The sequence below is a fragment of the Rhipicephalus microplus genome, chromosome 7 (genome assembly GCF_043290135.1).
Source record: "Rhipicephalus microplus isolate Deutch F79 chromosome 7, USDA_Rmic, whole genome shotgun sequence".
Taxonomy (NCBI): Eukaryota; Metazoa; Arthropoda; class Arachnida; order Ixodida; family Ixodidae; genus Rhipicephalus; species Rhipicephalus microplus.
This window is the reverse complement of record NC_134706.1, coordinates 32,685,450-32,697,785: the sequence shown is the minus strand read 5'-3', so window position 1 is coordinate 32,697,785 and position 12,336 is coordinate 32,685,450. Positions and strand designations below refer to the sequence as shown.

General features: G+C 48.6%; 1 protein-coding gene across 1 annotated transcript in view; it reads right to left on the bottom strand.

The window, feature by feature from the left end:
- Nucleotides 1–12,336, bottom strand: part of LOC119179546 (uncharacterized) — a 101,785-nt gene that overhangs the window by 42,286 nt on the left and 47,163 nt on the right. The gene's annotated exons all lie outside the window — the stretch shown is intronic.

The window sequence follows — 12,336 nt, the reverse complement described above, 5'->3', positions numbered from 1 at the left end:
ACCTATCGGTCCCTTCAGTCAGTTACAACTTTAAAGATGTCGGCATCGCCCAGAGGACTGCTGCGTACCTGTCGTTTACCTGTGAAAGACGTTTGTACTTGCTGGTTTTCGTTCTAACCGTAGATACATTTTTATTGGCCAGTGCAACGATACTTACATGAGAAGTTAAAGGAACGTCGTCACTATCTAAAATATTACTTTTGACCGTCCAGTGATGTTAGTATCTTAGATTAAAATTTACAAAGACGTTCAAGTTTCCGGTCAACAAGCAGTGACGCACACGTGCGTCTGTATCGTAAAGTGAACTATCTGAGGCACCACCTTGCGTCGTAAAAAAATATAGTGGATCAGGCTACCGTGATCACGCGTATCGGAATGTAAGCCCTACTACTGTGCATACAAGACCTTTCCGCGGGACGGCTTTATGCTCTCCCATAGTAGAGTACCGAGTACTCTAAATCCATAACCACTTTTTAGGGGCGAAGCTCTTCATAGCGGCTCCTGTTCGTCTCTCGTAGCCGTTGTAGTAGTGTGTAACAAGTATAAAATTTGGACCTCTAAGGTGGTGCCGGTGAGAGATTTCTTCTGTGCGTTGTTGAACAATAAAAGATAATGTTCAGTGTACATGCCAATGGCTGCTAAGGGGGAATGAGAGACGGGAGAATTTGGCTTTTAGTTAACGTGCACGCTGCGAATTTTAAGTGTGAATACATTTTATAAGTGACCCCAAACCATTCACCGCCGTCGGCGGCGTCCGCAGTCTTCTATCTATCTTTAAAAGAAAGAGGACTTGGCGGGCCGAAGTGCGACGCTCTACCGAATAAGCCACGGACGCGACGCTGATATCCCCCTTCGCTCGCTCCTCCGCTCTCCTCGCTCGCCGCAGCTGCGCGCGCACCCCTCTCTCTCGCGCGCCCGCCTTCTCTCTCAGTCTCCCGTCGAGAGCGGGTCGTGAGGGGGAGTAAAGTTAAAATCCGTCGGCATTCGCCACTGAGTTTACGCAAACTCCCCCGTGTGATCAAATTGCGATTCCCAGGAACCATTACACCATAAAGGCACCATAGTGTGATTAATAAATATAATAGTGCGAATTAATAAATACCCCTCATAGCATCACCCCGTGTATTCGCACTTAACCATGTTCACCCTCGGGGAAATGCTTGGGAGGTTTTTTTATTGTTCAACAACGCACAGAAGACAAGAAAGGGTTGCTACGTTATACTCGTTGGGCGTAACCTCCTTGGTTTTAGAAAGGTTTAGCGAGTGTTGGGCCGCAGTTCCATCAATGCAGTGAACTAGTATATACCGTGAACTCGAGGTGGTTAAAGGTGGGAAGTAGACACGAAGCGCAAGCCGTAAGAAAGTGTGCATGTGCCACGTCTCTTCCATTCCTTGGAATGTCCGCTGGATGGCGGTACTTATATATGAGGAATATATGATGAAAAGATGCGAGATGGTGGTACTCGGAGTGTTGAATAGGTGGACGAACGGACACACAGACAGATGCATGGACGGACGCACGGATGGCTGCACGGACGGATGGACGCATGGACGGACGCAGGATCGGATGCATGGACGAACGCAGGGACGGACGCACAGATGAACGTGCGGACGCACGAACAGATGCACGCACGGATGGGCGGATGGACGCACGGGCGGCCACACAGACGCACGCATGGACGGACGGAAGCAAGAACGAATGAACGGACGGATGCTTCGCCCCTATATCCATCATTCACTCCGTGGATATGCTGAAATTTTTTTCTAAACACGTATCCATTGTACCACCGTCGATAAAGAATACTTGTACCTCTGTCCATGGGACGGCTTTAGCTCTTCCATAGTAGAGTACCTAGTACTCTGAATCGTAAACAACTTTTTTCTAAAAATGCGGTAATTATACCTTGGGATGGCTTCATGTTCTCCCACAGTATATAGAGTTCGAAGTACTTTCAATCGTTAAACCATTCTCTAAATACGAGTGCGTTTTGGGACAGCTAATCGCTCTCCCATAGTCGAGTACATCGTGCTCTAAATTGTCGAATGTATATATTTTTATGCACAGCTGAATTTTTTTAGGTGCTAACCGAGTATAGCCATAAAAGCTTATGGCGAAAGTAGGTATTGTTCACGTGATAGGCAAGCGCGACTATTAGTCGGCTAGCTCCTGTTCAGTCCGCTGCGATAGCCTAACCCTATAAGAGGCACCATGCACAAATCAGTGGAGGGGGGGGGGGCACCAGAAGGCGTTGACCTGCCGAAGATGGGGGCAATCGGGTGATGCTTCCTCGGAAACCCTCCTCCCCGAGTGTTTTGGCCGTGCAAGTACCGGACGATACTGCCGACTGACGTCACCTGGTGTTGTGTTCCAAGAACCGCTTAGTATACTTCCCACCTACACGCCAGGAAAGCCGGAGACCGAAAAAAGGCCCTGGTAAAAAACAAGACGTCGTCGCATCATTTTCATAAGTTCCCACCCATTACGAAGCGTGTTTTGCGTTAGACTCGAGCAGAGGGGACGGCGGAACGGTGGTCGTACTTTCCCTCGTATAGTTTCCTATATAAAAGTACACTAGAGAGAACTCTGGCGCTAGTGTCGGTGGGAGCTGCAACACACGGCACTTCAGCGAGCACAGGAATGGTGGATAGTACACAAATTTGTCTAAGTTTCGTTCTTTTGGCTACGTTTGGCTTCGCGTGACTTGGAGCCGCTTAGTTACGAGACGAACTATCAGAAAATGTTCGGCCGTTGCACTTCGACACCTTAATCTTTTAGGCTGACTTAATCAAATCGGGTCACAAGATTCACGACGGTCGGCCCTTTAATTCGAAACAAAATCAATAAACGATAATAAACAAAGCAACAAGTGCGTTCAAGGACCCGCAAGCTCGAAGACCAGGCGAATTTGTGTAACACTCATCGTTCCCACGGTGGCTGAATGATCGCAGTGCCAGAGTCCCGTCTAGTTAATTTTAGGAAACTCTGTGGCGTCAACATGAATGTGTACGCGTTAAACAGTGCTTTAGCTCTCGAACGCCAAAGAAGATTGTACACGCTTTCTTGTATAAATTTACAGTGAACATTTAACTACTTCAGTAGAGACAAGTTTTACTTTGGCGCCATACTAATTTCTATGATGGAGGAACCAGCCATGTTTTTTTTTAATGCGGTGCATGTGTGCGTAACTTATACTTCGTTCATTGTACCCAATTATTTGTTATATCTTCATTAATAGCAGCAATGTTACAATTAATGCCTTTACGTGGCGTGTGGGGCTTTAGAGAAGTTTGACCCGCATAGACATCATTCAGGTTCATGGAAACAGATCGAGTGAAATGTCGCCGTAACGAACACACACATATAAAAAACTATCGGATATAGCAAAACAAGTCGTAACGCTGGTCGCCGGTGTCAGGGTGTGACACTGATACGCTTATAACGAATTCGTTATTTAACGAGCTCATTTTCGAGTTGGGTACGGCTTCATTATGACAAGTTCCACTTAAGATATCTCGAAGTTGTCGAATGACGTTTCGATTTTAACCGACAGTGAGGTCAGACTACATACTTCAACGGAAACGTTTTTTCCACTTCGTAAGCTTTACACGCGGCAGTATAACTATGCAGCCTATAACGAGGAGCACGCTGCTTCAGCGCCCAAGCGTGAACGCATGCGTCGTCCGCCTTTCTCCCCATACGGAACTGCGGCTGCGAACCGTAACCGAGGCACGCATGACACTACTATAGAAACACGCGCGCCCTCTATGGCAGTGACCACGCTGAATTGTCTTAGGACAAAAAACAATGCATCGCGGAGGAACTGTATCACGCAATCCGCACATCACACCATGCTCGGAGCTCGGGTCTTCGGGTACGTCCGTCTCTTTGAGGCCGGAAACGACGGATTCGAAAGTGTCGCTGGAGTTCACGTGACCTTAGCGGAGGATTCACACGTTGCGAGTGATGGAAGAGTTTGTTGTATTGCCGAGAATTCTACGGGAAATAAGACTGTGAAGTGGTCTGGAAGAAGCTTCGGGGTCGGAGTTTAACAGATGCTTATTGCTTTCGACGTGATATTTCAGGTGAAGCTTCAGTGATACGAACTCGCATAAAGCTGTCATCGAGGCAACGGGCACATAACATTGAAAAAAAAGTCTTAGATTGTGTTGGGCCCACGGAATTTTATTGGCAAATACCAGGAAGGACAAAGTTTTGCCGGTATGAACTGAAGCACTGAAGCGACTTTTCCCCCTGTTTCCTGTGTTCGTCCATTTTTGCCTGGATGTATTACTTCCGCAATGCAGAGCGCCCAACTAGCCCAAAAACGCGTTGTACTATAGAAGGTATATAGGAGTACGTGCATCTCAGAGAAGAGGAGGAAATAGAATCTTACAAGAGGTGCTTTAGTTCGCGTTGCCTGGCAACCGTTTGCACACCCGTTCACAGTCCACAAACTGTATTCGAATCGACTATGGATCAACCACAATAACGCAGCAGCGCTTGCTTGTTGATTGATATGCGGGGTTTAACGTCCCAAAACCACCATATGATTATGAGAGACGCCAGCGCTTGCTTGTAAGATTCGTGTCAACCTAGTGGACGCCATCGGGCTCAGAGGAAAAATACCAATGGAAATAGTTGAATGTTGCGTTGACTGAGAGAAGTTTGTGAGAACTTTATTGCAATAAAAGTACGCACGGCTTGTATTCACGCAAGAATAAAAAAAATTGCCCGCAGCTTCCCTCGGGGGAACACTGAGGAGGAGGCGGACCATATAATTGGTTAACGGGGTGTTAAAGTGCGACTTACTTGGGTCGATGGCTAAATTGGTTAACGTGGTTGTGAAATGGGGTGTTAAATTGCGACTTACTTGGGTCGATGGCTAAATTGGTTAACGTGGTTGTAGGAGGGGGTGTTAAATGAGTGAACACGTACACACGTATGCGAAAGGGCGGCACTGGTCGAAGGGACGTCGATCGTTGTGTTTGTGGATTCGTTGGAATTCATTTCACCGCGACCTTGGACGTCGACGCGCCGTACAAACCAACCGACGAGCGGCAACTGAGCGAGCGAGCGCCGACCTTGAGTATATATACAGCACGACGGCGCATGCACTGTCAGCTGTCGAATGTTCTCGAAGCGCGACGCCACATGCGCGTCCACTGGAGAATCAGGAGAATTGTAGATGTCGACCGCGGTGTGTAGAGGAGGAAGGGTGCACAGATGGTGGAGGAGTGAAGCGCGCGCGGTGTGTAGAGGAGGAAGGGATGCACAGATGGTGGAAGAGTGGGCGACGGCGCGACGGCGCATGCGCGCGCGTCAGCTGTCGAATGTTCGAGAAGCGGTGCGGACGGCGCACTACAAGGCGCGAGTATAAGATGCTCCGCATCTAAAAAAAAGCTGGCACGTGAGAATCGCTCGTGAGAGCGAATTCCTGCGGAATCTGCTTTTCGCCAACATCCTGCCTCACTGTCCGTGTCCTCCAGGTGTGTGGGTGCCCATGAAAACCTGGAAGGACTGCTGGGAGACATCGCAACTCTGCACCGACCTGGAAAGGCAAAAGATCACAGCGAGCCTGAAGCTGCCAACGTCTTTGACTAATTGGGTGTGCACGTTTGAGTGTGACGGAGTCGTGGGGACCCAGGTGATCTGAGAGGTCCTGAATTTCCTTGTAATGAAGTCTTCTCGACTCGAGTCGCAAAGATAAACGCCCGAGCATCGTTGGAAAGGCTTTTCCGCCCTTCTGGTCCAGATGCTGACGCGATGGAGTGCATAGGAATGATGATTGCTATTTGTCGTTTCATTCACACGGAATACGCTGTGTGGAATGTGCCACGAACGGGGTGACATCGTTGGAGACCCCGAATAACAACGCCGAAAGTCTGGCAACTTCGCTTCGTCATTTGAACAGCCAAGAGCCACTTATGGAAACACGGGGCAGCACGACAATGGTGCCGCCGACGGCTTGAATGCTTCGTCTGGAGTGTCCTTGCAGTCTCATGGCAGAATGTCGTGCGTCTATGCGTAGTATGTTTGAGGACTCGACTCCCCGCGAAGTGAAATGTGTGACTTGATGCGCCATCGTTGTCCAGTGTTAAGCTCAGGGAATGGAACGCGGTACCAAACGAGTGTATCGTTCCGCCGCGGTGGCTGAGTGGTTACGGTGCTGGGCTGCTGACCTTAAAGACGCGGTTCCGATCCCGGCCGTGACAGTTGCATTTAAACAGAGGCAACATGCTTGAGGTTCCATTGTACTGCGCGATATTCAGGAACGACCAAGAGAACCAGGTGGTCAAAATTATGCAGAGTTTCACATTATGGCATCTGTGATATAGCCTGAATCGCTTTGGGACGTTAAAACCCCACAGACCGACCAACAAGCGAGTCGTTTAGTTGACCAGACTCTTGACCGGAACTCTGGTAGTTCCGAAAGCGGGAGACCGAGAAAGTGACTGTGACGCCCTCCTTCTGGACTGGGCAGATGAAAGAGGTGTCGCGATTCTCGGAACGCCCGATCATACCCCCACTTTCAAGCATTCCGTGAAGGTGAGCGACCTCTACGGCTCAACGGCTACCGGTGACGTTACGTCGACGGACGAAAAATACGCGTTAAGGGAGTAAGGTGGCGGCAGACGACAGGAAATCCGTTGAAGAACAATAGACATTCGAAAAGCGAGCTTGTAGAGACTGTAAGCCAGGCGTGTACAACGGAAGGGCGACGACGGGAGAAACAAAAAACAAAAATGGCGACTCGAGCGATTCAATTTCTTCGCTTTCAGTTTCCGTTCCACGCGAAGAACCCATTTCAGTGTCTTTTTTCGGGCTCCAAGTCTTTCGCAGCTGGCATCGCGAAAGCTGTTATTAAAAGGTCTCCTCCGATTGGCGCGATGCGGCGGCATAGAACCGTCTGTCTCTGAGTAGCTTGACAGACGGACGGTATAGCCGCCCTCGTCTGCTCCTGCGCATCAAGTGGCACGCTTCACTGCCTCACGTGGCAGCAGACGTGCGTAGTCGTTCGGACTCTACACCATACGGAGTTCCCGTCTACTTCTGTCTTTATTGTGTCCTTGGCTTGATCCGTCAAGAAACATTTAATTAAGTCTGTACGTTGATGGGTGCATACTATGCAAGAAGAGTAAGGGGCCAGTGACATCGCGACAGGCCGTAAGGGGGGGGGGGGAAGGGGAGGGTGCGCGCACACTTGTCACTCCATGATTTCCGCTGTTACGGGCAAAAATGACGTAACTAGGCAAAAAAGAAAGAAATATGGAGCTTGGGTGAATACATAAATGATTGGAAGGCAGACAAAGTGGTGGGCGGGCGGGTGGCTATTTCGCGGTGGCTGTCACAAAGCAGACGATTACTGTCTGGAGAAAAACAAGAAAAAAAAAAAAGAAACCGTCTGGTACTTGCAGACGATTTGAAAGGAAGACGTCGTCTGCTACTCGCGATGGTCACTAAACTTTGGGTGGACATGCACCGGACCGTGAAATGACCGTCGCGCGTTTCTTTCTTGGTGGTCCGAGGCACACCTGTCGCAGGGGCTAAAGAGTTGTGGTCCGAACGCCGGCCATTTCTCTCTTCCCACTCCGTAAGGCGTGGAAACAAATGGCGGCAATAGTGTTGGAAAGGCGTTAGCGCAGCGATTAATTTCTAATAATATTGAATCACCTTGTATAGCTGTGGTGGCCATCAGTAGTGAACAATGAACAACCGCAGCCAAGAATAGCTAACATTAGCTATCACCATTGTCATAAATCAGACTGACGACTCTCACAGCAGGGAGAAGATCCCTGCTCACCCAGATCTTTTTCTAGTTGAGCAATCACCGCCAGTAAAATGCGAACAAACACGGAATAGCCTTCACAAGTGTCACATTCTTTTCTGCCCACACTGACACACCTAACGCCAATGAATCAAAACGGGGGTAAACTACGTTAGGCTCTCTGCTAGTAGTAACTTACTCTAAACATTTTAATTTATGTGAAGCGAAAATTACATCGTTCCGACTTCTGTTTCAGCAATAGATCCTTACAACCTCTCTACCTGTCTGCAATTCGATTTCAACGTCTACTAGAGGCAACTTTGGCCCATGGGAATGATGAGTAGTACGAGGATTTGTCTAGTCTTCGTGCTTGAGGCTTGAAACGTACACCACATGTACTTCTTGTACTTTGGCTTGTTGTTTCGGAAAAAAAGAATGGCTTATTGGGAACATCGTGAGTTGATTTATAGTTCGCGAGGCTAAAAGGTTCGAGATGTTAAAACGGGACGACTGAACGTTTTTTACAACACAGCTGTTATATGGTCGAAGCCTGCCGTGTGTCGTATAAAATGAATGTCACCGTGAACCGGAGGGTGCATCAATCACCGCCCCAAGCACTCGTTGCTACGCGAGGACCATCATCGGTGTTCCCCGCCCTTGCGTTCCGTTGTCCTTAACATAGCGAACCAGTGTGGTTAGTGGCGGGATTCGTCTAATTTCTGTGGCACGTATACGAGCTACAGGAGTTCCACAGCAGAGACGTTATGGTCGAGATTTACCTGCAGGCATAAAGAGCGAGAGATAGAAATGCAAACACTCAAGACATATCAAAGTGAGCCATGTATAGACGGTTTCAAGCTTGAAAGCGCTGTGCCCCCCAAAAAAACTTCCGGTCACCTCATTTACCAGCTTGTAACGTTGAAACTGAAAGGATGTGAGCACATTTTTTCATGGGTAAGGAAAGTCTATTATCAGTTTTTCAGATAAAAACAAGGTGCGTGGTGTTCGAAGCAATCTCTTTGTAGTTTTTATGTAGCCCAAAAGAACATTTATTTGAATAAATTTTGCCAAATGATGGAAGGAAAGTGCTGGAAATCGTCGGGCTATTTTTTAATGCTCTCCTTGCCCACCTATGCTATTCAGGCACATCGGTGAACGAAACGGGAAGTCTTCAAGAGTGCTTTTAGCTCGGGACGGCTTTAAGCTCTCCCATAGTAGAGTACTCTGTGCTCTAAATCGTTACCCCCTTTTTCTAACCCCCCCCCCCCCCTTTTCCTCCCCTACTGAGGAGGTGGGCTAGAACTTGTACCGCCGCTCTAAGGAGCTTCGCCCCTAAAGAGAAAATGGCATCGGGACGGTTTTAAGCTCTCCCATAGTAGAGTACCTTGTGCTCTAAATCGTTACCCCCTTTTTCTAACCATCCCCCCCCCCCACCACTGTGAAGTTGCAGTGTGTATTTTCCTTTTTTTCCTTAGAAACATGTCTTTTTTGTGCAATATTGTTATTTAGCACGAGAGCAAATTGTCCTCACAGGTGAAAGCAAAAACGTCACCTTGCACTGTGAATGACCCCCCCCCCCCCCCTAAATGTATTCAGTGTTACAATTTTCGAGTCCAAAAGCCACACGGAGTTAAAAAGAGCAGGCGTAATCCGTGCACTATATACCCCATTGTTCCCATGCTGGCTGCAGTGCGATGCATTGCGGCTTTCGTAGAGCCTAGTGCATAATTTCCCGATTGTAACGTACTCGTATTATTATGAAACTCTGTGGCTTGAACAGCCGCGATCGCATCGTTACTAGCTGCGTAAGATTTCGCGTAAGTTTGTGTTTTATTTGCCATTGCAAACCTCCGCGTGCGTTGCATCTTTCAATGCTCCGCTTTTTTTTTTCTGCAAATAAGGTACACCTTGTACTATATTTTCGGGGGGAGGGGGGACAAGCATCGAAATTATTCAGGTGAGCAAGGAAATATTACGTAGTTGTGGAACAGAAATAAGAACAACACAAGGAATGCTCAGAGTCCAGCGCGTAGGTAACTTTAGTGTGTCCATGACGAGCGCTCTTACTTTTACACCGAACACAAACGTACACGCGAACGCAATATGCGTACAAATAGAACCGCATGCTGAAATAGAGACGGAACACTCCGGGCGTTCCCGTAAGGCCATACAGCAACTTGAGCGTCCACGAAATTCTAATCCGCAACCGTAACAGGGCGTCCTTCTGTTCCTCCTTCTCGGTTGTTAAGTGCTAACTCTAGGCCTTGCGCAGTTCGACTGACTTGGCAATGGAACGCGGACCGGACCGCCGCCTCGGTGGTATTTCTTGCGGAGCCGCCACCCGCCAGGTCGTAAATGTCGCGACGTTTCGGCTTATCGACGCTCCCCTCTCTCGCGACTCGGCGCCGCCGTTTGCTGGACGCCTCGGAAGTTATTCTCTCTCCCGCGGCGAGGCGCAGTGCAGCAGAAGTAGCAGAAGTTAGCGCGCACTGCTTTATTCATTCGTTAAGAAGCAGTAGTTTGCCACAATCACCTCTCTCTCGCTCCGTTTATCGCTGAACCGCTCTTACGTAATCGTTAAGTGTAGTGAAGGTGTGTGTTTTTTTTTTTTTTCAACGCTTTACTGTCGCTTTTTTATTTTGTCTGCGAAGAAGCGCAGGTATACGTCACTGTAGACTGGAATGAGCAACGAATCAACGGTTCACAAGAAAGACACAACAAACGTAGCACTGTGTTGTGGTCTGTCTTTTTCTGTCCTCCTTGCTGTCTTTCTTGTTGATTCGCCGTGACATACAATCTACAGCGATGCTATACTTACACGCCAAGTCTTCAACCTTAGCCCGTAAGAGCTACAGCTTTTGTCGGCGGCGATGTTTTCGGCGCCTGTGTTGGTATTGGACTTGCGAGGAGCGAGCTTGTCTGGGCCTCGTCACATGCACGCATCTTCAGATTTCGAAGAACTTTCGAACAAGTGGCGTCGCAGGGAACTGGCGCTTGGACACGTGGTCCTCAAAGCAGTAAGTTGGCCTTTAAGATCGAATGATATTGCTTTAGCGCCGCTCAGTTTGAGCGTGAAGGAAAGATACTATGCAGTCAAGAAAAGGAAAAACAGACGGCAGTGTGAGCGCTCACACTGTCGTCTGTTTAGTAGTAGTAGTAGTGTGTAACCAGTCTTACATTTTGACCTCCAAGGTGGTGCCGGTGGGAGATTTCTTCTGTGCGTTGTTGAACAATAAAAAAATTTGCAGCGTGCGCGTTAACTAAAAGCCGAATTCTTAGAAGTAATTGGCATGTACATTGAGCACTATCTGACAAGAAAGGGTTGCTACGTTATACTCGCTGGGCGTAATCTCCTTGGTTTTAGAAAGGTTTAGCGAGCGTGCCGCAATGCCATGAATACAGTGAACTAGTATATACCACGAACTCGAGGTGGTTAAAGGTGGGAAGTAGACCCGAAGCGCAAGCCGTAAGAAAGTGTGCGTGTGCCTCCTCTCGTTCAGTCCTTGGAATGTCCGCTAGATGGCGGTGCTTCTATATGAGGAAAAGATGCGAGATGGTGATTGATTGATATGTGGGGTTTAACGTCCCAAAACCACTATATGATTATGAGAGACGCCGTAGTGGAGGGCTCCGGAAATTTAGACCACCTGGGGTTCTTTAACGTGCACCCAAATCTGAGCACACGGGCCTACAACATTTCCGCCTCCATCGGAAATGCAGCCGCCGCAGCCGGGATTCGAACCCGCGCCCTGCGGGTCAGCAGCCGAGTACCTTAGCCACTAGACCACCGCGGCGGGGCTGCGAGATGGTGGTACTTGGAGTGTTGAATAAGTAGACGAACGGACACACAGACAGATGCATGGACGGACGCAGGAGCGGATGCGTGGACGAACGCAGGGACGGGCGCACAGATGGACGTGCGGACGCACTAACAGACGCACGCACGGACGGGCGGATGGACGCACGGGCGGCTACACAGACGCACGCATGGACGGACGGAAGCAAGAACGAATGAACGGACGGATGCTTCGACCCACTCTCCATCATTCACTCCGTGGATATGCTGCTATTTTTTCCCCTTCTTGACTGCATAGTATCTTTTCTTCACCCTCAAACTTAGCTGCTCTGCAATATCATTTTATCATGCACCAACTCTCCCAGTCAGCAGTACTTCAAGATAAAGACCACGCGGTCTTCAAAGCAGTAACTTGGTCAAGATCAAGGACACGTGGTCTTCAAAGCAGTAACTTGGTCAAGATCAAGGCCACGTGGTCTTCAAAACAGTAACTTGATCTTCAAGATTAAGACCACGTGGTCTTCAAAGCAGTAACTCTGTCTTCAAGATCAATATCACGTGGTCTTCAAAGCAGTAACTTGGTCAAGATCAAGGCCACGTGGTATTCAAAACAGTAACTTGATCTTCAAGATCAAGGCCACGTGGTCTTCAAAGCAGTAACTCGGTCTTCAAGATCAAGACCACGTGGTCTTCAGAGCAGTAACTTGGTTTTCAAGATCAAACCACTTGTCTGAATGTGTGCTTTGGTGGCATTCCGCGTTCAAGGGTTCTTCA